Source organism: Cataglyphis hispanica, chromosome 1 (assembly GCF_021464435.1).
Source record: "Cataglyphis hispanica isolate Lineage 1 chromosome 1, ULB_Chis1_1.0, whole genome shotgun sequence".
Lineage (NCBI taxonomy): Eukaryota > Metazoa > Arthropoda > Insecta > Hymenoptera > Formicidae > Cataglyphis > Cataglyphis hispanica.
In genome coordinates, this window is record NC_065954.1 from 18,911,631 (window position 1) to 18,939,557 (window position 27,927).

At 34.1% G+C, this 27,927-nt stretch overlaps 1 long non-coding RNA gene across 3 annotated transcripts; it reads right to left on the minus strand.

The window, feature by feature from the left end:
* On the minus strand, positions 1 to 26,281 carry LOC126852521 (uncharacterized). Of its 3 annotated transcripts, none has more exons than XR_007687836.1 (4): positions 26,020 to 26,281; positions 24,437 to 24,533; positions 396 to 519; positions 1 to 127 (listed from the first exon to the last, which is right to left on the minus strand). It is a non-coding gene; the product is annotated as an uncharacterized LOC126852521 (long non-coding RNA). The 3 variants fall into 3 exon arrangements; XR_007687834.1 differs by having other exon boundaries at positions 24,437 to 25,446; positions 26,020 to 26,264; XR_007687835.1 differs by having other exon boundaries at positions 31 to 44; positions 26,020 to 26,264.
* Positions 26,282 to 27,927: the final 1,646 nt, after the last annotated feature.

The following is a 27,927-nucleotide window of genomic DNA, read 5'->3' on the forward strand; positions in this document are numbered from 1 at the left end:
CCGCCCTGATCCCGGCCTGGTGCCATGTCTACCAGACCAGGTACCTGAAGAATCACCGCGATATCACGCTCAGAAAATGATATTTTCTTTCAAACACCGATGACCTTTTTGAATGAGGTTGAAGTGACTACAAAATCGGATTAAAGGACTCTTATTCATCCCAGTTATTTCTATAGTAAACTCGAAAAATGGAACGGCAATAAAACAAATAAGATTTTGAAAAAATTATAAATTATTTTTTCATGGTAACTAATTAATTCAATTTATCGGAGTAATTTTCTTATAATTAAATGTAACGATAAATGTAGTAATATATATCTATCTACTTTAAATATATTTAAAATTTTTCCAAATTTCTCAATTTTGAACTATTACACAATTTAATGACATCTTACCTCCCCTCCGAAGCTAGTCCAGTCACCGAGACCACTCCTCAGTCCGGCCAACCTCGACCTTCTCCCGTAGTACTGACTCGCGTATCCAGGGTCCCTTTGTGCCGCCTCTTGCGCTGCTGCCAACCTGGAAAGGGGATGAAAAGGGTTAATGACTGGTTGCATATTCAACTCTGATCGAAATTATCAAGAGACCATGGTCTATGATTTATCAATTATATTTTATTGATGAATTGATAACTATTATATTAATAATCTATATTATAGCTTATCAATATCTCTGCTAATTAATAATATTTAAAAATGCGTAAAAAATAATTTCAGCTGGCTACGAAAAAGCCAGTAAGATAATTAAAACCACGATAATACATAAATAAAACACCACATGCATCAATAATCATTTAATAATTTGATTAAAAGAATTTTTAAAAGAAGTGATCGCTGTTTATTTTATTATTTCCTTAAAACGGAGCACAGATTAAATATTAATTAACAGTCATATTTATATATTTTATATTTGCCATTTGTATAATATGTCACATATGTATGTATCACTTATATAATATAATCGTCAGCCTATATTAGATAAATATCTCGAAATTAAATGGTCATTTTTAGCTTTAAATATATAAAGTAATATATAAAGACACAACAACAAGTTTTTATTCTATTAATTTTACTTTTACATAAATATTAATTTCAAAAATATTATTTTTTAAATTTATTACAATTAATATATATATTATTATGTATGTGTATATTTTGACGAGATTTTTGAAATTTTCTTTCTACATGCACAACATATTGCGAATCATCAAAATATATGAAGTGTGCAGAAAATTTTGGCAGAATTATTCACGTCATGCAGGCGATGCCTCAGAGAGATTGCATAAAAAATCTCGTTAATGATGGACGGAAATATGTGACATGGCTCCGACTTCAATTAAGTACATTAGTCGAGACTTTTGCGACATATACCCTGCATGTGTGCTAGCTCTTCTCTCGCGTGATAAAGAGAAAGGGAAAAAGAGAGATAGAAAGAGAGAGAGAGAGAGAGAGAGAATTGGAGTGAGTGCAATCAAGGCACACGATAATGCAATAATTCATGGCAAGAATCTCTCGTCGTTGCTTCCTCGCTTTCGTATAATACACCAACTGCATGTAATAATGTCGATGACGAAATTGCTAGACTTGTAAAATTGCGTCTGATTCAAAAATGAGAAAAAATTGAACCTATATATTTATTATTTCTATGATAAAGCGTTTTTAGTAAAATATTAATCGATATTTTAAGAACTGAAAAGCTGTATAATATGTGCATGAAGAGTAATAAGGTTCTAAAATCTACTGGAAAAACACTTTTTATTAACTTTATTAAAAAATTAATTTTAAATTCACTTAAATAATTATATATTTTCCTATCTTGGACATATTTTTTATATTTTTGATAATATAATAATATTCTCTATAAAAATTATTTTTTTTTAATTTTATAACTTTTCAAATATTTTTATCAATAATTTACTGATATAATATTTAAAATTAATGATAAAAATAATTTTAAGAAATAAATAATAATAATAAATTTAAATATTGATAAAACATTAAATAATTTCCGCAAGAATATGACATCAACGTAAATTGGAATAATTTTCTAATTAGATATTAGTGATTCAATTGGGCGCTACAAAATTCACTCATGTCGTTCTAAAAAATGCTTGATGCTGAATTTGCACAACGTAAGAAGGAGTCTATTCTCGATCGATCGTAGCTGAATTTGGGATGTCTATCGAAAACCTGTAAAGAGTGCTCGAGCTCTTTTTGAAATGGTCGATATACACTGTATTTTTCCTTTAACAAATACAATCAAACGGCATAAAATATCGTGACTGAAAAATAGATTTCTTCGCAAAAGAATGATTCGATATTGCATGATAACATTATTTGATATTGATCAATTTAATATTACTGTGTCAGAGATACTGTAACCATTCATATGTAATAACTGATGAAATATATTTCCTACTTTCATATGTGCAAGTATTATTTTTATTTTAAGTTTAAAACAAATCATAAATATTTAAAATCAAATATCTAGTAAATGTATACTTACAAATGTCATTTGAAGTTTACAAAAAATTGACATTTCAAAATATATACGTAGACAGAAATTGATTACAAATGAATCGAGGCATTTTCGAAAACACTTTGTGCAAGCTTATTTAAGTTAATGATAACAAAGTTTCGCGATTTGTCACGTGGCCGATATATGACATTTAACTGGACGAGAAAACGGCTGGAAGGAAGAAGTTCGCGTTCGAGATTGTTCGATTTTATGTATCCGGAGAATCGAATATAATACGAAGAGCGAGCATGGAGTAGCGTCTGCCAATTTTATCAGCTACTTCCAGCGCTCCCTTATCCCACTTTACGAGACCCTTCCTTCTCTCTTACTTCGGCCGTTTCTGCCGGCGACCGACAAAGCGGCGCCGACCTGGGATAGAAATTCGCAAAAAATAATTATAATACCAGCCCGTCAAGCTTCAAATAAGAAGATAAATGTGTGCTTGTTTCTCTTTCTCTCTGAGATATTTTTGAATGAAAAAATTCAAACATGATTATGTATCGGCTTTTCATAATTTGTCACTTGTTGCTTAATTGTCTGATCGATTTTGTATTTCCAATCAAATTGTTGATTAAATCGATATGTATACATTTAAATTATATTTATTATTATTTTCAAATCAATTTTAATAAATTGCAAATTATGAATTTTAATGTCAATTATGTATAATTAGAAAAAAATGAATTTTTACGCACAAATACATAGTAGATTATCAATTATTAGATATAATTAAAAATTACAAAAAAATATATTTTTTCATATCCAGAATAAAAAGAAATGAGTATAAAAAAAAGGAAATCATATAAAATATTGAAAAAATGAACAAAATATACTCCGCAATTGTTGCTGGTGCTTGTTCGTGCCTCGGCCTAAAGTCGCTGAATTATTGAGAACAGGACAGGAATAATTGATCCAGTTTGTTCTGTAACGGTAGGATCAATACTACTCTCGAAAATGAACCGCCGACTCGTCCATGTGTCCATTTTGCAAGGACGCACGCTGTGAAGTAGAGCAATATACGTAATGAAAAGATTCAATTGCGGAGATTGTTACATCAGCAACAGGTGTAACCCTCGGCACGATTAGTCGGACTTGAATTAATGATTATTAAAATAGCGAAATATATTTCTTTGCATCTCGTCGAAATTAAATCACGTGCGTTTTTTCCTATAATCTATTTTATTAAATTTATAATAAATAAAATTAATTTTTTCACGTAATTTTTTCTTGATGAATTTGCTAGTAATGAATCTTTAATAGTAGGTGCTGTTTAAGTTATCTCTCTATTTTTCTCCTTATCTTTTTTTATATTTATTAATTTATTAAATATATTTTTATGGATGAATGATAACTTATCGCCTTAAAAAATCCACCAAAATTGTTATCAAAATTGGAATGGCTTTTGAAATTAAATTTGGAGTCAAAATTAGAAATTGATGATGATTTTCAGATGATATTTACTCGCAATATATACACAATCGTAAAACAAACGGATTGTCTTGCACTTGCAACGAATTGTCGCATTCAGCCCTCACGAAGGTTAATTGCGATTTATGCAACAACGTTGTGTTGCAGCGCACCGCTATGTCAGAGCGCAGTTTTTATCGGTTAGCAAGTTAACGGCGGGACGCGAGTCGTGCCAAATGGTCGTGTTACCGGATGCCTCTGTTTTTTCGACGATAGTAATTAATGCGTGCATGAACGGAAGCTCGGGTGAATTTTTTTTCCGCCGTTTATCTGTCCGGTTACTTCATAAATATTCAGTCGTGAGTATTTCGAGATTGAAGGGATGCCGCAACATGTGGAGAACTAGATATTCGAGTCTCACTTACGCAAAAAATACTAGGTCCACTTTTTGAAACTTTACGAGATTAAATTTTCTTACGCGCGAATAAATTTAATATTTCAAATTAATAAAACAATGAAAAAAAAAAGTGATGGCATTTGATGCTGGGAAGGATATTAAGTTCTATCTAGAAGACACGATTTCGAAATAATTTTAATAAAAATAGAGACAGATTTAATTCTTTTTACTATTTTTTTCTTCCAAGACACGCGAGAGAGAAACTATGAGATTCGTAGTCACATTTATAGACACACGAAATGTAGACAAAATGGCTTATTTGGCGAGATGCTAAATTTAAACGTTCTACTTCTCAGAGGATTAAACATTTCATCTGACGAAGAATATTTCCGTAAGAAATTAGAAGGGCAAATTCTGGGTAAAAAAAAAAAAAACTGCTTGTGCTGCAATAGAGTTCACAATCGAGGAAGATCCTAATTCTTGCCTAATTGAAATAACGAGCGAGAGCTGCAAATGTAACCGGTATCTCAGATAATCAGTAAGAAGGAAAAGAGATATTTGTTCCCCTCGGAAATACGTGAAGCAAGATAAATTATTCTCAAAGAGTTTCGAGAACTTATTGAAGAATACTAATTCTATCTTGGCCCTAGTTAACTGTAGAGCGCGCGCGATAAGAACATATCGATTTATTACATTATTCGCCAGTAATTTGTCTCGTTAATTATGTACATTTCTAATAGGGGTCTGATATTGTTAACGGATACCAATACAGCTCGCTATACGAATCTATGCATAAAAGATAAGAACAATGTCGAGCTAAAATGGTAGATCAAACAAAAAAAAAGAAAAAAAAAAAAAAGATCAAATAAAAATAATTCTTGCCTTGTAATTTCATAACTGAGCATAGCAAGAAAAGGGAATATTTAATTTCTCTCGTTCTCTCTTTTCTTCAAAAGAAGCACAAATATATGAAAATTATGCCCAATAAATTAATAACAGTGTTGCGATGTTTATTTCCAGTACAACTTCAATCGGCGTACCATTATTCATATCAATTTTGATTAGTTATACATTGGCAGAAGATTGGCACGTTAGATCACACAAACTTTATTTCGCTGAAAATATTAATTGGAATTGATAGATTGACCAGACTGTGAATCGAATGTATCTATGTATAGGCGGTCAGCCAGCAGGCGCCAACGAAAGGGAGACGAAGGAACATTAAAAATAATTGACCTTCGATTCCGGATCGACAGGCAAGCAGCAACGCGACGCCGTCCGCCATCGCGCGTCCCAAGGCCGTTCCATTATTTTTCCTTTTTCGCAAGAGATATAAACCTTTGCGAATGTTATCGGGCCGCGCACGACGCTCTCTTCTCGCTGGGATTCGTCATAGATTCAGAGCCGCAAACAGTCGTCACTCCGATGCACACTCGACCGAAGCGATTCGATTTCATCGAGATCAATACGTGGGAAATTATCAACCCCTCATCTCGTTTTAATGATGTTCCCGCATGTTATAATCTTCAGCGATCGACGCTGGAACGTACATGTTTGTCCTTCGAGTTACTTCACATATGGCAATATATATATATATATATATATATATAAATGTAATTTCTCTAATCTTATCTTATTTTCTTCAAACGGTTTAAATAACAAATAGAAAATTTGCGTAATAATTGAATAATTGAATTAATAATAATTAATAATAATAGCAACTTATTTGATATAAATGCGATGTAAAAACTTACGCGATAAAATAGTGATTAATTAAAATAGTAATTAAAATTTAAAATTAAAATAGTAATATATATATATATATATATATATATATATATGTATTAAATTAAAAAAAAATTAATTAAATAGACAATCCATATTATATATATATATATATAAACACCTCCCCTTTAATCAAGTTATTTACGCTAAAAATGGATGATTTTGAAAAACTAGTGCATTATGTGTATAAGTGTTAGAATCGCTTATTACTTATATATTGTATTAGAGTGACGTAATTTGTCTCTAATTTATTCATGGATTTTAATTAAAGATTAAAGCATAGCTCTATTGTAAAATTATAGCTTTTTAGTTGAGAAAGGATTATTAATATTTGTCTATTTAATTAATTTTTTTTAATTTAATACATATATATATTACTATTTTAATTTTTAATTTTAATTACTATTTTAATTAATCACTATTTTATCGCGTAAGTTTTTACATCGCATTTGCATCAAATAAGTTGCTATTATTATTAATTATTATTAATTCAATTATTCAATTATTACGCAAATTTTCTATTTGTTATTTAAACCGTATGAGGAAAATAAGATAAGATTAGAGAAATTAGATTTTTGAAGTTTACATACACGGATTACTAAATCTGTTGTAATCCCTAAGTAACCATTCTCATCTCGCAGCTATCTATTCATAGCCGCGTGCAGGCCATCTTGAATTATCGGATACCATCGTGCAACCGCTAATAGTGGTATTCGATAACGCGCGAAACACTCGGATGACAGACTCCGCTGACTCAGATTGACCAATCGATTCGAATGCATTGGCAAAACACCGCGATTAACCATCGCTGACAACGAATATCATTATCAACGATCGCATTTGATCAATATCATTCTTGAAGTATATCAATTAAAAAAAATTTAATTTATCAAGGCTCATGAAACGCTTATGCAACGTGCGCGAATAAAATGCTTGTTTCATTTTATTTCGAATAGAAGAACTTGCCGAATAACAATCTCCCTGTCTAAACAAACAAGTATCACCACCAGGCAAAATATCGCCATCTCAGAGAGTTCATGAATCACCACTCTTCCAATTCCAGAAATAAAGTCATTCGTGATCGTCGTTCTCTGGTAAAGTGCCTCGATACTCAATGACAACGACGCGATCGAATCACGGCTAAGGATAAGGATAAAGATAAAGTAGCGGCGATCCGAACAAACAATCTCTATATATACATGTCATAAGGGCGTCGTCTTCTCGCTGCCGGATCGTTACTCGAAAAACCGGCTCCTGTCGCCGGCTCCTGTCGCCGGCTCCTCAACGACGGTGCCAGCCAAAAATCGTAGCTACGAACCCCATGACGACCGTCGCGGCGCCCAGCCGCGGCGTCAGTCGCCGTCCCCACCCCAGCTACCACCCCGACAGCGGCACCCGGGCATACCCCCACACGCGGGGAATGGTGGCGTCAGAACGTTGCGGACTGAACGTCGCGGAGAGCGGCGTCAAGGGGTGCGTTGCGGAGGAAAGCGGGGGTCCTCAATGACGTCACGTCAGCGCCATTTCGTCCGATGACGTCAACCCGACAACGGCGACAACGACGACGACGACGACGACGATGACTGCCGGCTGCGTAGCTACCCTCTGATCCCCTCCCCACCCCTCACCTTGTACTTGTATGGCGCACGTGTGACCAATGGCATGTGTAGCGTCGCATGTGGGCATTTGTGTATGTGTGTTTAGAAAGGTACATTATCATTTGATACGTCTGCGAGAATGTGGATAAATTAATTCTTCATTCTTTTCACGAGACTTTCGACGAGGCTGCGAACAATAAGACAATATCTGTTTCCTTCTGCGTCAATCTCAAAGATCATATCGCTACGTTCTGTTTTATCTTAATTGCAATTGAAATGCCTGTCGGAAGAAATGAATAAAATTACTTTTGTTAAAAAATAAATTACATTTGTAGTGTTATTTATATTTCTACGCTCTTTGCAGTGCAAGAAACAGATTTTCTTGAGAAAAAAAAAAAACTTTGTTACATTAAAATGAGGATTAATTACACACATACACGCCCACACGTGCATCTATTAAACCTTTTTTTAAAAAGCCAGTTTCTAATTTCACTCCTGCAATTTGTAATTTTTTATTAATAAAGAATGATAGATTTACATATTGTAAATTATATTTCCTTTACTGTAAAAGAAAAAGAGGGAAACTCTCACTGTTCTATTTCAATTAATTCTCCTCTATAAGCATGAGACTGCACTAACCGGTGGAGAAACGGATTGGTATCCTAATGGCTTAATTGTGTCGGACTTAACTCATTCTCCGGACTTGACTGTTACAATACAAGCTTCTCGCCTGGACATACGACAATCTCATGCACAAACTTTGCTCTTGATCTGATTATGAGTAAGTACTATTGGTTGTATGAATACTACAGAAACAAATGTCTTTATAGTAGACGATGCAAACAAATGTAGTTACGCCAAGGTAAAAACACGAAGCGGTAACATCTCCTACGTTTTGTACGAATAAACTTTTATAAATTATCTTCTCCTGTTTAAAGTTTTGCAATCAATTTTGTTTGATTGATTTTTTTTAATTTTACCACTATATATATATATATATATATATATATATATATATATATATATATTGTCATGTGTAAGTGTGTTTATCAAAATAAGATGTTTTTAAAATTAAATTAAGATTTTACAGTCTACATTTTGCACAATAAAAAATTAAGCGATAAATCTGTCATCTTCAATTAAGAAACGCAGATTTAATTAATATTTCATTACTACATTATTAAGTAAAAATCATTATTTTGTACAATCGGAAACAGTCGCGAATTTATGGACGGACACTATGTGTGTGTGTGTGTGTGTGTGTGTGTGCACGTGTGTGCTATCGAGCATGCAGATCAAGGTATTTCGACAGAATGCTTCTGGGTTCGAATACGTCTCGATCATGACCGCGATCGAGTGGCACGCCGTGCTCGATTTGACGTTTAATGATTAATACAACTCGGTGTTGGATCGGAGCGACAAGGCAGCATCGAGAAAGGACGGTAGAAGTGACCGTATTTAATTCGATGGAAGTAATTAATTCGCTTTCATTTATAACTATATAATATTTCTTATTATTTATGTCATTTTATAATCGATATAAGGATATTGCGTAAAAAAAACATGCATCTAATTGACGATTTTATTGATTTTATTTAGATCAAATTAAAAAGACCTATATTTAAACAATAAGCGAGCAATTGCAAACGTCATCGTCAAAAGTTATAACGATGTGTCAATTTTAATACAAGATATCGCGCACTCACAATGGCGCGGGTCGTATTGAATTCTTTCGTCGACGATGCAAATGTCGCGTGATAGCTGCAAATGGTCGGTAATTGACGGAATGGAGCCGGAGGATAGGCGACTTTCAGAATGCAGCCAAAAGTTGTGCCCCTGGCAAATCCCCGAAAGGGGCCGCCGAGAATATCCGTCCCGCGAGCGCGACTCGCGTAAGTGGGACAGAAGCGACGTCGAGAGTGCAGCAGCGTGACATCCTCAACGGGGTCGCGCGAGAGCTGCGCGATAAATTATCTATCGGGGGTGAAACGGTGCGGGAAAATGCGCGAGACATCGCGTCGCGTCGCGTCCTGAGAAATTTACTCACGAATCGCGCTTTATCCCTTAACACAAAAGTCGCTTCACTCGAAGATTTATCTTTCAGAAAAATATATGTGTGTGTCTGCATTTTTTATTATTGTATTTTTCTTATTCCCTCTCTCTCTCTCTCTCTCTCTCTCTCTCTCTCTCACCGTCTCTCCCTCACACACCCTGTTTCTCTATGTTTACATGTATTCCTTTTTTAAGTAAAAATAGAATATATCACTTGTATATTCTTACAAATAAATTTGCTAAATCTGAAAAGCAATAACTACATGAGAACGTAATTGCTGGCTTTCTCGTATATTATGATGAATGAGTTCGCTGAGCTCTAAAAGATACGAATTTTGCTAGACCAAAACGGAGATGGATTAAATTTTGCCAACCTAATTTCTCGTCGTAAGTGAAATAAGAGAGAAAGAGAAAGAGAGAGAGAGAGAGAGAGAGAGACGCCGTCTTTTATCTGTCTAATATATTGCATTTGTTATTAAGAAAATTGTACATACAGTAATTTGTGTCCAAATGTCTAAATACACGCTACTTTTATTATTTTCCATTATTTTTTCCATTATTGAAAGAATGAATGATAAAAAAGTATGTAAGTAGATAAAAATCATATAACTAAATAATTTAAACAATCAAATAAGAAATTTTAATCCGAACATGAAACCACATTCGATTCAATTATTGGCTTTAATGAATTAAATACACGTCGTCTGAACGGCCTATTGATTGTAAGCGCAAGCTAAAAATGCTCGCTAATAACGAGCATCCAACTAACGGATAGCGCGACTGACGTAACTCGAAGCTTTCTGAACGCAAATAGAGAGAGAGAGAGAGAGAGAGATGAAAAGGTAATTTTGCCGGAGCATGTAGGCGGCTATTATGACTGGTTACCTTTCCTCTGTTGGCCTTCCACCCTTTTCCATCCTCTTTCACACATTTGCCTGCGCACTCTACGCGCGGCTTTAACGCACGGACAGTGCTATTAGCGTTATTTATATGCCCGTATTAGGCTCGTCCGGATGACCCCTGGTTTTTTAATTACGCGACAATTTTCCTTCCATTATTCCCTACGATAAACCACACCATTATTCCTCCACCGTAAATTATTGATTATTTATTGGTAATTATTCCGTCTTTGTGTGTGTGTGTGTGTACAATATATATTGTTATATATTCAGAATTGCTGATTAATTTGTACACAATTATAACACGCGAACAATAACACGTTATTAACACCATTTATGTGTCTCTGAACTCACATTAGGCTTGTCCACATGATCCCTAGTCTTCTAATTGCGTAATAGTTTCCCTGCAGCTATTCCCTGTAGTAACATGCCACCATTTTGTCCTTTTACCACAAGTTTACATTATTTGTTAATGATTATTAAATTTTTACTATTATACTGTAAATATATCATTGAAATTTATTAATTTATAAATTACTTTATAAACTGCAGAATTAATCATCTCATTAAAAAATAATCAAAAACAATTAATAATTATTTCTCAATGAAACAAATTTTTAATAAATTTGTTCTAAATTTTTGATAAATGTAATAAATTTGTTTTAAATTTTTTATAAATGTAATAAAAAAATAAATATCAATTCGCTTGCATTCTCGAATAATAATATATTTGAGGCTTTTTGATATTAGCACAGGGGTATACGTTTTTGCGAGTGCACGAAACCGGAATACGGAATAACTTGCAGAAGGTGCGAGCAGAAGAGAGAGGCAATGTTTTCGCAAGTAACGGCCGAGCAAATATTTGCGCCGATCGGATCGTAAATTGTGACGATCCGAGAGATCGCAATCAGAGCGTTTCTCTGATCACCGGCTGCGATCGGGCGATTCGAGGCTTCATTCACTGACAATCACGCATGAATCGCACAGAAGCTGTACAAGCGCACCAATCGCGATATCGATCGGAAAGGATAGATTAAGACTTACGTAGTTGTAGAATGCACGATTTCGAATAACTTTCTTTCTTTTTTTGCAAAGTTGTTTTTCTTTTTAAGTTATAATTATTTTAAAGAAAACGTATGCGAATAGAAAATTTTTGGTGGAAGATTTTTTTTATATAAATTATAATTCTAGAAATTTTAAATATCTGCAATTTCTTTTATAACGGAAAAAGATTATCGCAATTCTTTCGAAACTTTTTTAATTTTCTACTTTATACAGAATTTAATACAAATAATTTTATAATGCTGTTTCTTTTTTCTTATAAAAGCTGTTTGCGAGAAAGTTTCTTTGGGAAAATCTATAATTTATTATAAAACAAAAAAATCGATAAAAATAATTGAATTTAACAGGATTTATAGATGCAGTTAATGTGCAAGAATATTACTTTCGAGAAGCTCCGAAGAATCTATTTGGGACAAGGTTTATTCCCTGCGCGGAAATTAGCAAAGACAACGGGAGGAAACGCGGCGTCGCGACGCGAATCGTCTGGTTAGAGCGAGTGTCGCGTTGGCAAGCTCTCAAATGTTTATCCTTCCAAATGATACACAAGAAAGTTGCGTGTCAGCGAGAGAGTCGTAAGTCCGCGATTGGGATTTAAGAAATGAGAGAATGTATGCCACAAATATATACGTCTGGCGCCAATGAACGCTTCTATAAAGGGCACATCGATAGTAAAATAGAGCTAGATTTTATGCGACTTGAAAACTTGTCGAGGAATCTCGATATTGTAGTCTCAAAGACAAATTAATTGAAATTATACAAAGCTCTACGTATAATATTTATTTCTATTATATCAGTAGCAATATTCGTTATTATTTATAAAAATCGAAAAAATATATAAATACCTATTAATCCGCCGGAAAAGCAACTTGAAAATGGCTCGATAGTTTGGCATAGTTAATAATATTTAAAAAAATTCACCACTAAATACCGATGACTTTTCCCCTCTCCCCCCAAAAATAAAAGAATAGAAAAAGACGAGAGTAAGTTGCGAGAGATCCGACATTCGAGACGTCTGGCTCGATACTGCTGCTACTACTGGCTGCACATGCGGGTAGTCGATGCAACTATCTCGGACCCAATTCGAAGAGCTTTGTGGATGATAAATCGGGATTTTCCATGAATCCAAAAATAAATAACGAATCTTTATTTTTCTTATAGAAAAGAAATGAATATTTAATATAATGACTATTAATTTTAATTGATATGGGGAATCAGAACAATTTTTATGACTTATAAATCCATAATATCATTAAACACAATTGGCATAATTATAGAATATTTGTAATCATTTTCTCATTCAGCAATAAAAGAATATATTTTCATAAATTCAAAAAAAAATTAATTAAAACACACTAATGTACTAAGAATTCAACAAGGCTTCACTCCCTGACGATAGTCATCGATGAATGGCTAGTACACGCGATTACGAGAAGGGAAGCGAGACGAGACTTTCCGAGAAGAGCTGCGAATTTTCATTGATACCGGGACTAGAGATTTAGGGCGGTACAACCGCGTTTCCCCGAAACGAGTCTTGAAATTAGGGCATGCACATTTTATTATGAACTATATGTGTATATGGGTGTGCGTGCATGTATGTATAAGTGCACAATTCCAAGAATTTGCGGCCTCGCAGTGTCGTTTGAGTCAATGAAAGGGTGAAGTCACCGTTCTGTGAATCGCCCGACGAGCTGAATAAACCTTGTAACCTGTAACTCGAGCGTGTCGTACCGCACTCCCGCTTTACCACAGCCACGTGCTTTTGACATTTAGAAAGTAAATTGATTTAACAAATTTCTAAGAACGCTTTAAATGTTATATTCTCCTGCGTCTACGAGAACGATATTTCGCGAGTGTCGCAATTGTATGTCTCGTGAAACTTTTGTATATTATATATATATATATGAATATATATATGAATATAATAAAAACATTTATAAAATTAAAAAAAAAAAAATGAACACTATAAAGAATCAATTCAAGAAATTAATTTTTCATATAATTTAAAAGATTAATTTTTTTTTTAAATATTTATGCTTTAATTGGCTTTATTGATTAAGATAAATTATAATATCAACCCGATTTAATTTTTCCATTCACTTTAATTGTGATATTTATTTTGATTAGTGATAATTTATTTGCATAAATTTTTTGCTTTCTACATAATTCATTTAGAAAAATGTTTGGTCAGAATCTTCTGGGAATTTTGCAGCTAACCATCGGCCATATATTACACATACAATCATATTGGTATTCGTTATCATTTCCCATTTGTTATCACACATTCATGAATTTTGGATTATGCGAGCTTAAACGATGGTATTATACAATTTTGTTGTTTAATTTAATTAAATATTAGCTAAATAAATTAATGCTGCATCAAATAAATGATTTTGCATAGAAATAAATGAGATGATTGCAAAAAATGTATGTATAACAACAGCGTGATAATATTTAATTCGATTTATATGAAATATATGCACAAATTTAATATATCATTATCTATTATATATACACGACTCCTCCATTTGATATGATATTGCAAATATTGCAATACTAAATAAAAATATTTAACTTACTTAAAGCTATATGATTTATGAGGATCTAGTAATTTAAATTTCACGAGCGTTGAATAGGCAAGAAATTCTATTTTTCGGGAAATTCAAGTAATCTTCTACTGGCGCGCGCGCAAACGGAAATTTAATTTCAGATTTAATTAGCAAGATATTCGATGTCGGAGATTAGAGAGTTTGAAACTAAAATGATGGAGTTGCCGCATTTTCGCTAAAGACAAGTCGACCTAAAGCTATCCTCGAGAAAACATTTCTACTACTGAAGCTCATCTTCTACTTGCCAGTATTGCTTACACATAAGTGCGACGATAAAATATTCTTTAATCTCTAGTTTTATCATTACAATTATTTATGATCATTTTTTTTGTGTATTTATATTCGTATAATTATATCTCGAACGTAATATTTATTTTTAATCTTAAACAATGCTAGCAGTAGCTCAGCGATTTCTGATTAAACTACGGCTTGGTTTGATTACACGTGGCTGATGCCACTCGTCACCGCGATCGGCCAGAGTGCTTCGAGTGGCGTCCGTCAAAAATTGGAGACGCGAATCATAAAAATGGGAAGAGCTGGATTAACTATTAGCAAGCATCGTTATCTCGTTATGATAAATCTCGCGGCTGACGCGACGACGATTCCTGTGTTACGCAGCGGACAGATTCCGACTCATTGTGCGATGCTCGGCGATCCTTGAACTATAACATTTCGCCGAGAAACGATGTAACTTACATTCGGCCTCGAGTTGTCCGGTAATTGAAGGAGAGAATTATCCATCTTCGTGGAACGTACGCGTTAACATACAAATAATTCTGCAAATTCCTTTTGTGCAAGTAACTCCATTCATCTGCATTCCTAATTTGCAAATGTGGTTATGCGTTGAACAAGCTTATATATTTATTTGCTCATATATCCATCTTTTCTTAATTTAATTAATAAAGCTCTTTAGTCGCACGATCATATCACGGTTTAAATCCACTTTAATTAACGCATGACCTATGTTACTTTCACGATAACGCTTCTGAGCCTTCTATTCACAGTGCGACAAGCAATCTTCTTTGCATCCTGCATTTACCTTCCTTAATATGAGTTAAAGCCATGTTATGCTTATATCCAATGAATCGTCGTTGACATTTGGAATGTTAACCCCGTCGAGGAAGCATATAAGAAGAATTCGTCTTTTTAAAACGGAAATGTCGAAAAAGAGGGTCTATGCTCGCGTCCTTATTTCCGCGAAAGCTCTTCTCCATTGAGGTATTTATCGTGCGACGAGCAGCTCATTTCCTTACGTCGCTCCCGGCTTAATAAATCAGGGAAGGCGTCCTTGTCAATAGTAAGGTCAGTTGGGGCGACTCTGCGTCTCCAGCATTTGCCAAGTGGTAGCAAAGACGATGGTAGCTGCGGGTACAGGAAACGTAAAGGGGGAGGGATTACAAGAAGGGCGACTCGAGTCTCTCTTCTGCTTGAACGGGTTAAAATATACATCGAGAGAGAGAGGGAACTATACGCATACGCGTATGCCACTCGTTTCAAAAAGCTGGAGGTCACTCCGAAAAACTGGAACAGACACTGGTCATCTAAAAAGTTTGAGATTTTTTATTCCGCATCGCAATCTTAAGTTTAAACATAACTTAGAGAGTTATTGTTTTAAATGTTTAACATTATTAAAGATTTTGATTATTAAACGCGTCAAAAATACATTATTGTATTATCCTTACTATTTTTTTTTTATTTAATTTAAAACACATAAAAATTATTAAAAATTATATTAAATATTATTAGATAGAATATTATTACATAAATTTGAAAACAGAAATGAATTGTAAGTTTGAAAAATAATAATATTTGCAAAATGTAAAAGAAATAATATGTCAATAATAGGAAAATAATTTTTTCTAATCATAATTGTGCCAAGATGGATTTAAGTAAAGGATGTTTCAAAAGCGAGATAGGATATGTTAAGAACTATTAATAAATGATAATAAATGATAACAATTTAATTAACAGTGTGAAATATACTATTATTATATACTCCGTTACATCAATATTTTTCTCCCTCTTTTATTTGTTATAATAATAACTCATTTCTCATCCGCGCACACGAGCATTATAAGCCACCATTAACTGTATGGTCACGAAGAAAAATGTTCACTATGTGACATTTTCTCACAAATATCATTCAATTTTCACATCAAGAAATATACTCTGAAAAACGATATTGCCATCTTGCCGCGGCGCTTGCAATAATTCACGAAGATTTAACTACGAAACTATAGAGCTTAGCCATATTCGTCCACCTACGCCGCTAAGTACCGGAAAGCATCCGGTTAGATCGAAGAGTCACATTATCCTCTATCCGCGTGTGTATTTGATTACGAAGTTTTCACCTACGCTCAATGGTAAATGTCAGATAATAGAAAAGTTATATTTCCAGTTTGTTAAAGTACATTAACCGTGAGCAATGCAAATGCTACTCAAAGGATGTAGACGTTCTTAAAAAAATGATATTTAATTATTGTTTCATTCTTTGCTCCACTCGCTGTAAAGATAATTAATATATGCTCTGCCATTTATGAGTCTAATTATCATGCACAGTTATAATGGACGTAAAAGTTTATATAGTAAAAGTTATGTAATGAAAGCAGTTTTATATTATTATTAATATTTACGTGTCTTCATGTGGCAAGTATAATTTGATAAATATTGTACCAAACGTTTTTCTCCTAATTAATAAAATATATATGTCTTTGTTTAAGTTGAAATCTTTTAACGTGTTGCTGTAAGTATATAGATTATGTTTTTTAATTTTATATATATAATTTATATTTATTATATATATATATATATATATATATATATATATATATATAATTTATATATAATTTTATATATATAATTTATATATATTATATATATTATGTTTTTTTAATTTTATATATATAATAGAATAGCATTATGTGCGTGAGACATTATTGTTATTAATAGTATATATAATTTTATTATACAATATCTCTTATTAAAATTAAATATTTATAAGAACTTTTATAATAGGCATGCCACGTGGCACTCATGTTTACTTAGGCACGGCGCCACCAATTGTGTTAACCAAATTAGATGGAATTATCCGAGCTGTTAAAAGTAGGTTACGGATCCGCAAGTGATAACACGACAGGCCCATAAAAGTGTTCTGCCTAACCCTAAGGGAATCTACGAGTTTCATTATCTACCAAGAATTTAAGGCGTGTACACGCATAGCATTTACAGCGTAATCCATAAAAAAAAAAAGATGACTTTCGACTTATCGATCCAGCCACTAAACTTTAGAATGACACAAAAACGCGCAGCGACATCGTGAAAAAAATTAAATTTACGTCATTTTCATGTCGTTGTCATGTCAGTAAAATACATCTCTTCTCATATTCTTCAAACATTCTGTAAGTAAATAAATAAAAAAAAAAAAAATGATAAAAATGAATAAATGATAGAAAAATACTTTTGCGCAAGAAATATTGACATGATATAATAATGTGACAATATTGTAAAAAAGATCTGAAATGTGAATCAAAGCATGTCTACTTGAAAAAGGAGATAAGAAATACTGTAAAAAGTACTTTATATAATGATTGCAAATAATTACACCATATTTTTATAAGTCTCAGAAGAATAATTGCTACTGCAATATTACAATATTTTATCGCTATTTAATTTATCTGCTAACAAATTGTATTTAAGTCGCCGTATTACTTGACAATATATCAAGAAATCCCGAGAAACCTGCTCTGCACATTACGATATGTTTAATCGTACAATTGTATTACTTCTAGAAATCTTTACGTGTATTCCTAAGATTTTTTAAAAATAAGCAGAGATACGTTGGTGTTTTATACTCTCAAGATAATTATAATTATTTAAAAAATTGCAGGAGATATATTTATTTTAATTTTGTACCAATTGTTATATTTTTTATAAAATAGTTTTGTGTATGTATTTCACGTAATAATATTGACTGAAAAAGAAAAAATTATATAATATTTGGTGTCATTAGAGACGCGCCTATTATCAGACAGCCTTATCAACTGTCCCTCGCTGAAGGTAGGTACCCGGTGGAGCAAGCAAGTAACTATATATCTATTGATCGTTCATTCATGTGCCGCCCTTTCGTCTTCTTAGCCCCTCGTTGCCCCATCGAGCGACTCATCTCCCTCCCTTCTATCCATCCACCGCCATTTCCACCACCCCTGTCACGAACAACGTCCACCATCGCGATTCCATCGACGTCGTCGTTGTTGTTACCATCGACGCCGCCGTCGCCGTCATCAGTACCGGATTTAGAAGCGATCGGGATGAATGTCAGTTTTTTTTTGGGGTGCTAAATGAGAGCGTATGTCAGCTGTGCTCTAGCGTAAATAACGTCTCTTTTATTTCATCATTAATTTTTATGATTATCGTGATATTACGCTGTTATTATATTTTTCATTTATAAAGAAAGAAAAGCTTTTATATTAAAAACAATATTTATTTTATTAATATAAAAAAATACTTATATAAGAAAGATTACATCAAAAATATTAAAAAAAAAAAAAATTGGATCGCGTTATTTCATTTCAAGATTAAAATGTTAGTAAAATATAAAGGGTAATTTTTGGAAAGATCTAAAATTAATCTTGAATATCAATCGAGAATTTTTTTGAAAAGCCATTCTTATTAAATTGATGTCTGAGTAATTTTTTAAAAATGATGAGCTTAATTCAAGTTAAAAAGAGGATTGGCTGGATGAAATTAAAAATTCAGGGTGCTGCTGTTCTTGCAGCCAGCTCTGGTCGTCGTCCTAGCGTACAGAGGGAGGTCGGGCCTGCCAACTGAAAATTCATCCCTCGTAAGCTCCTCACACGTGGCGCTTATCTACCTACTCTCACGCTTGCCAACTCCGTAAAACTGACGGGGAGCCTGAATGACCGTGATTTACACCGATAAGCGTGTCTCGAAAGATGCATAATATTTATTTTATATACCTATAATTCGCCACTGCTATAGATGAAATCATTTGATCTCAAGATGTAAAAAGAAATATTTTTACATCACTTACCCGTACCATCAGATTTTAAGATACCAACGTTATCAGATTTTAAGATATTTTCAACAAATTACGATAAGTTTTGTATTTTGTAAAATTAAAATCGTTATTCACATATTATATCGCAATTACTTTATTAAGCTCCATGCCATGTAGACAAAAATATTATTAATGAATATCTTATCACTACTATTTAATATCTTCGGCAAAGTCTTATCTAATATATATGTCTTTAAAGATTTAAATAAAAATATAAAAAGTATGCATGATTGAAAAAAAAAAAAATGACGATAGAGTTCAGCATCGCGCTTTTGCACATTCACGTTTTCCTTATCGGTGAAGAATTATGGCGTGGAAATTATTGAATTGCGGAGACACGGCAGCACGCGAAAAGCGGGTCGGTCGGTGCGCCAGAAATTGATTTGTCGCGTTCGCGAGCGTTGCGACGTGGCGCGTCGCCTTCTAATCTCGTCGCTAATATTCGCTCGCGAGCGCAATTGGCTTCCCTTCGCGGGCAGTGATTCCTGTGAGCCGAGGGGCCGATCGATTTGATCGAGAAAACCGGATGGTACACGAGGGAACGCTATTACTCGAGAGAAGAAACGACCGGCCGGCACGATCCGGGCCATCATTCAATTGAAAGTTACATAAGGCCGGCGTTTACATGACAATAGAGCCAGCTGATGATCTAATAAATTAGTCCGGGTAAAATTGAATAAGAATTAAAATTTTACATAATCAATTGTTATAATAAAGTCAAGCAAATATTCAACATGTTAGACTAATAAAAAAGCATATATAAATAAAGTAGCAAGCCTGACAAAATAATCAGTCAAATTTTGATAAATATGTGTGAAGAAAATTAAAGTAATTTAATTAAAAGCATATTGACAAAGCTATCTATGTATAACTTTGTATTATGAAAAAAAAACTTTATATTCTTTTATATATAATATTAGAGAATTTATAAGAAATTTATTTCAAAGTTTAGAGTGTCCAGAATCGAGATAAAATGTCACTTGCCAATTATCAGTCGAATCCTAAACTTTTTTGATCTTTTGATATTAATAGATGAAGGTAGAGCAAAAAAAGTAAAGCTACAAAGTTTTCCATGCTTTCAAGAATAAAACAAAAATGACAGATCGCAGATAAGACAGTTACGGTTTAATTTACGTGTTTACATACGCGGCAACTCTGATGTAAAATTAATCTACTTATTTTCATTAAGCTAAAAACCTTTAATACTATTATGGTGATATGTGTCATCATCACGGCCACACGGATTAAAGTTGTAAGGTTTCATTCTTTATAGCGCGCACGCAAAATTCGAAGATTTCTTGATTTTATTACACCTGGAGCGGGATGACGCATAATGTAATTTAGTTATTGAAATAAAATGTCATTGATTGATATCTGTAAAAAAAAAATGTTTGAAAATAATACATAATTATGCTGTTGATCTTAAGAATTGGAATGAGGTGAGAAATCATTAGAAAATTACGCGAATAGCAAAGATCTCTCATCCAAATAGAGAATTATTCAGGTAGCAACATCTGCGAATAGCATGATAACAAATTAAGTGTGTCGTTAGGACGTACACACGTAAATATCTCTGTCGAGAGCGCAAAAACTGGACTATTTCGTGAAATACACGCGAACGATCTATAGCACGAGATGACCTACTGTTTTAATGAAAGCGATAAATACACATAAAACAAATTCCCACGGTATTAAAAGAGGAACGATAATAACTCGAAGATCAGTTTGTGCTGTATAGAGAGTTACTCTTTGTATGAAATATATTAACTCCCTGTTACGTTAATTAAAGATTTAAAACAAAAATTTAAAACGCAACAGTTTGCTATAGTCTGAAAAAATTTTTGTTCGTTAAAAATAATCGAAATGAGTAGCACAATAAAATGCCTTTTTCTTCCATTGTTCATTTATTAAAGACAAAAGTTACTATAAAAATTATTTTTTTGCGTTGTTCAAAATTTTTCCCGAGAAGGATATCGGATAGAATTGTCGAGAGAACAATTTTAAAAAAATATATTTTTTCCTATTAGATATTTTATATTATAAAATATTATTAAATAATTAGTGTTAATTTGATTACTATTAAACTTGATACTTGTAACATGTTTTTTATCAAAAAAAAAAGATTAAATTGATGAAAAATATATAATTTTTTTATGATCAGTGATTTACCAGCACTTTTTCACTGCATGGCTGACCATTATCGACTGTATCTACTGTCACGCAATTTAACTTTAATTTAATATTTTATCAATAAAATATGGAAATACATGTAATTTAATTAGTTTTTCCTGTTAATATGTATATAGATATTTTTCAAATTTCTAACAATGGTTTGCGTTATTGTTGCCTTGAATCCTTTACTCAACATACATAACTCGATTTATGTTTTTCCATTCAAGATGACTCATCGTATAAAACGTATTGGCTAACGGAAGTCTTGCTAAGAATTAATCTATGCTTTTTCTAGCTTTTTTCTATCTCTTTCCCTTTCTCTGTCTTTGCTTTTAGCAAATTTTTTCCTTAAAATCTGAAAACAATACTCATAAATACTTTGCGGGGATTATAATCATAAATATGATGATTAAAATTTAATTTGTCTTAAACACATATTAGATATTAAAAATATTAATTATTTTATGTTGTGTGTATATATTTTTTTATAGAGACTTTTGAAAATTTGAATTTCAAGATCCGGACAAATAAATTTCTCTTGCAAGTCTAAACAAAATTCTTTCTTGCAAATAAGATTATCTTCCTTAATTGATTTAAAATCCAGACAGTCGTGAGAAATGAAAAAAACAAAGAAAATCCATAAAGAACAATGTGAGATAAAACACACCAAAGAGAAGTATTGCACCAAAAGGATGCTTTCATATCTTTTATGAATACTCTTGAAAAGTGTTCTGTAATATTTAACTGCTCCATTTATCTATTTTATTAGCAAAAATGGCAAGAAATCTCAATAGTTGACACGTTAAAAGCGTGATAGTATAGGTAAAATAAAAAATGCATTTAGTTTAAAGATAGAAATAGAGAAATAGAGAAAAAGAAAAAATTATCCATCTTATTTTACCATCATTCTTTCCACTCTTCTCAGTTGACTAATAATAGCATTATCGAAAATATATAAAATATAAAGTAGAACAAAGAAAATAAAACGAGAAGAAAAACTCATTTCACTCTGGATAAAAATGCAAAATACATACAATGATTATGAAGATAAATGATAAAGAATAATTAAATTATAAATGAGAGAAATAATACAGCTTCGAATATATAAGAGAAAGGCAAAAAAGAGAACTGATATCTGAGTACATTAAATCACTTAAATAAACATTTAAATAAATTTTCCCTAAATAAATTTACAGCTTTTTGCACTCTTTCAACGTAATCGACTAAAATTCAAATTTCGACGACGTTGAAAATTGAATATATGTCGGTTGTAAGTTTTCAAAGTTTCGTATTTGCGTAATTGAATAATGTGTACTAGCAGAACGACTCTTAAGAATCGCATATTTCTGCATTAAATCGTAAAGATGTGAGCAAGAAATATTAGAATAAACTATTCTAATATGTAAATGCAGAACTTTGAAAAGTCATATTAGCACAAACATGCATTTAACTGTCAATTACCAAAGTTTGGATCATAGGATGACAGTTAGGGTGAAAAAGGAATTATTAACACTATCCATGTACGCTATTTAAAAATAATTTCCTCTGTTTAGTACAACTTGCTTAAATAAAAATTTAGTCTAACAATTTAGATAAGTAACTATCATCCCTCCAAAAGTGGTTATATGCCGTAATGTTATTTCCGGAAAATTAAAAACAAAAGATTTGTTTATATGAATAGTTTTATATATCTTGTAGTCATGTGTTGCCACACAGCACATGTGCTTCTCCAATTCTTTTTATAAATACATATTATTTTTATAAATTATAAATATTTTTATAAATTATAAATATTTTTATAAAAAAAATTATACATTATTATTTAAAAACAAAAATTTTTACTATGTATTTGTTTAATTCAATTTTCAATTTCATATTGTAGTTAGCAATGAAAAAATAATTTTTTTCTATTCTAATTAATTTGTTTAGCTGTAAGAATTGTAAGGAGTGTTTAAAATTGTTTACATTATCGCAACGTGACGATTTCACATCGGATCGGATTAATGTTGATTATTACCAGGACCGAATACCACAAAACGAGGATGAGGGCACTGTTAGCACTGTGTCGCCCTCGTAGTGCGTGTGTCCAATCGTTAAGAAAGCCAATCGCGCCAAAGAGCACGCGTAGGTTAATAGATGATAAAGCCGGTTTCACGCGTATTATCATCATTCTATAATAGACCTATTACATTATAAGCATATTTCTTCGAATAAAAGTCACATAAAACTATAATTACTTTACTGTATACAGTAAATCCGATAGCATATAAGTAGTGACAATTATATGAATATTAAATAATGATAGAGATTGGAAAAAAAAAATGCAACGGAAAATTGAGGTTTCCAACGCGCGATTATAATTATATTATTGATGAGGAGGGATTCTCCGAATAACACGCGACTGTGACGTTGTAATCAAATCGTAAAACATCATACGTCATTGCTGATCGAATAAACGTTGCCATGAAATATTATCACAAGATAATTCAACGCACAATTGGAGCAGTATCGCGACAGATATATACTATGAATGACTTTGCGAATAGCGTGAGACTAGATATAAAAACAGAATTTATACCAATGTGTAATATTATGTGTTGTGTGAAATCAGCTTAAAGGTCAGCCTTTAACCCAAACGTGGCCACCGTGATGGCCGAGTGATCCCAGCCAGCGAGGTGACGAACGGACGGGCTCGTTGACGTTATCACGGATGGATTTGTTTAATTGGATTCCGCGAATCGGACGGACTCATTGTAAACGTGGATGGCATCGTAAAATGGAATGCGAAATTTTAAAGCGAAACAAGGAGCAGGAGGAAATGAGAAGGAGAGGGTCGAATATCCGCTCCATTTCGCTGAACTCACCTCTAGAGGGAGGCAGGGGCTGGATGCGGCCATGTTCCTACATGCGTTCGAGCCTCTGCCCCGGTGGAGATCCCCTCTTCTTCGTACTGTCGCACCACTTTACAGAAATGAAAAAAAAAAAGGAAAGAATAGATACAAAGACGAATTGGCGAACTGCACACTGCACACTCACGACGACACCCCGGCGATCGACGTGCACTATAAACCAACCCCCCTTCTTCGAAACACCGGCGAGGGGTGCGGGCAGGCGAGGGAGGGGTGGAAATGGGGAGGGGAAAATAACACCAACGCAGCACCTTTTGCACCCCTTTCTTTTTTTCCTCTCTCTACGCTTCTTCTTTTTCGCCCGAATTATTTTCTTGTTTCACGACAACTAAACGACACTCTCCGAGAGAGGAGATAACAGGAACGGAAGAATGAGAAAGAGAAAATGAGTGAGCAAGTGGGGAAAGAGAAGGGACAGCAGAATGAGCGAGAGAAAGAAAGAGAGAGAGAGAGAGAGAGAGAGAGAGTGAAGAGAGAAGGGGGGGGGGAAATCCTCTCTCCCGAGCCCTGAACTCTCTCAGATTTTTCGGAGCGGGCACACCACAACCACCGGCAGCCACTATCTTCCTTTTCTTCTTCCTCGTCTTCCACTTCCTCGTCCGCCGCCTCTCTTCTTCCTCTCCTTTTTCCTCGTCGTCGACGTCGTCTTTCCTCCCTTTCGAGCCTCCCTCCTCCCCTCTTCCTCCCTCCCTGCGACGCACCAGAGCACACACTCGACGGCTCCTCTCGCAACGGCGAGGAACGGCTAGCTGCTTTGCCTCCTGTGCCGCGTCCTCCTCTTTCCCGTCTTCCTCCTTCTCTTCCTCCTTCTCCTTCTCTCCTCTTCCGCCTCCTCCCCGTCCACTTCCTCCTCGGCGGCGGGCGCTCGTCTTCTTCTTCCTCCTCTTCGTCGTCGTCGTCGTCAACCGCCACTGTACCACCGTCGCATAACAAACACTCCGGCGACCGTCACGGTCTCGACGGCACTAACGCGAGGACGAGAGACAGAGACAGAAAGATAGAAAGATAGAGAGGAGAGATAGGTAGAAAGAGAGACAGATAGAAAAAGAGAGAGAGAGAGAGACAGACAGACAGACAGACAGACAGAGAGACAGACAGACAGAGAGACAGAGAGAGAGAAAGAAAAGTGGAAAGAAAGAGAGAGGGAATCGAATAACGAGAGAGAGGTCGCGGCGAGATTCGCGAGATTGATTGAGAAGAGAGCTAACGAGCCCAATCGCTTTCTCTTTCTTACGAGAGCTCGACGTTCACGAAAATACGTTTTCTCTCTTCTCTCTTTTTTTTCTTATCGAGGCGCGATAGGTACACCCTCGCGAGCAAGAGAGAGAAAGAGAGAGAGAGAGAGAGAGAGAGAGAGAGAGAGAATCACCCCTCTGCGAGTCAACTCCGCGCAAACAGCTTTCGGCAGCGATATCGAAAGCACGATCCGAATACGAGGAGGAGAACGAGAGTGAACGGGCCCGTTTTTTTCGTACGAGCACAACCACACTAATCACTCTTGTTCTTCCTTCCTTTTTTTTTCTGCCTCTCTCACACACCTGGCTGTGTCACTTCTTCCCTTCCTCCTTTCTTCTGTTTCTCTCGCTCGGTTATTCTCTTTACGTTTCGTCTCTACCACGCGATCGTCTTCTATTTCAACTTCAACGGCACCTTCCCTATAACTACAACAACCCCCTGTCCGCTTCACTCGGCCGGAAGTTCACACACTACCTACGTTCCCCGAGCGTCGGAGCTCGTGGCCACAGCGGGACGGTCGCTCGACTACGCTCCCTCGCTCTTCCACCACCACTCGACCATCGTTCTCGCATACTCACTCTTCTCGGCCCTCACCGTCATACCCTCACCGTCATCCCCTCGCATCTCCCCTCACCCTCCGTGTCCCCCGGCGTTTCCACTACCGAGTCGCTCGCCGCCCTCCGCCCACCCTTCGCCCCTTCGCCTCATCTTTGTCGCGCCGACGATGCCTGTTCGCCTCGCCGATAACTTCGGCCACCATCTGAATATCGTTATCTCTCTCGCGACTATCTAACTATCATCGAACCGTCTCCTTTCGTCGCACTGACGTGGTCTCCCCGCTGCCAAAGTTCCACCTCTCGCTCGCTCCAACGACGTGCAATGAGGTTGTCCTCGTCGCACAGAGTGAGCTTCGCTCGCTTCTTTCTAGGAATTGTCGTCCCTTCTCCCTCTAGCAATTTTCATCCCTTGGTATAGTACTATCCTTGTCTTTTCCTGCACGATGCTGGTTCCTTCTTTGTCTGATCTTTTACTGAATGTCTCTTTCTACTGGTCGAGCTTGCGCTCACTTACACTCCGGTTTCTCTCTGTTGCGCTTACGTATTAACCCCCATTTTGAGGGCACCAGGACCGAACTTTCTTAAAGCGATACCTTGTGGTTGCTTCTGAAGCATGTCTCGAGTGATTCTATTATATTTCAGCGTGACGAGCGTATATATAATAAAATAATTTTATTTAATTTTTCTTTCCTTATCAATTATTGCCTTACTGTTGCATTCAAATTAATTTATCGTATTAAATTAAATATGAATAATTATAGTGCTAAGTAATATTATAAATAATAATTATATTTGTATCTGTTAAATAATAACTAATGGTGCACAGATATTATTTTTATGTTTTAAATAATAATTAATGATACATAAAAACAAATAGATAGATAGAGAGAGTGAAAAAGAAAAAAAAATTTATTTTTATATTTTAAAATTTATTTAAGCCACGATGATTTATTATACATAAATATCTAAGCGCTGATAATTTCTAAAAATTCTAAAATTCAATAATTAAATTTTAAAAACAATATCAGAAAATATTTGCGAATTCATTGCAGATGAAATACTACGATTAACTAGCTTGTGTCAAGTTAATAGGTAGTGAGATAAGTTTATCTGTGTGTCCTTGATCGTGAAAACACAAACGAATGAATTACGCGATATTATATTGGAAGCAATGTATCTAAGAACTTGTAATAACTTGTAAACACAACAAAATAATTATATTAACGTTTATGGCAAAACCGATAGCAACAAATATTCAAGAAGTTTGAATAATAATTTAAATTATACATAAAATATTGCATAAGAGAAAATATTTTACTAAATTAAAATAAATTTTAAAATAATTAATATTGCTGACATAATCTAACATCTATATAGGTTTTTAGTTAGTAAATATTATTTAATTCATGATTGTATACCATAAAAAAATTATATTATTTTAAACATTAAGATTATTAACATACGTATGTAAAATTCGAGCTTAGAAGACATTATGACAGACATATTATAAAATTTGTTATGAGATAAAAAAAGAATTTTCTACAAATTTTCCATGTTATTATGATAATGATAAGAAAATATTGTATTTCTTGATAAAACTTCCTTCCGCTCAATCGACTTTTTGAGCAAGATCGTGCAACGCAAGATACTTTT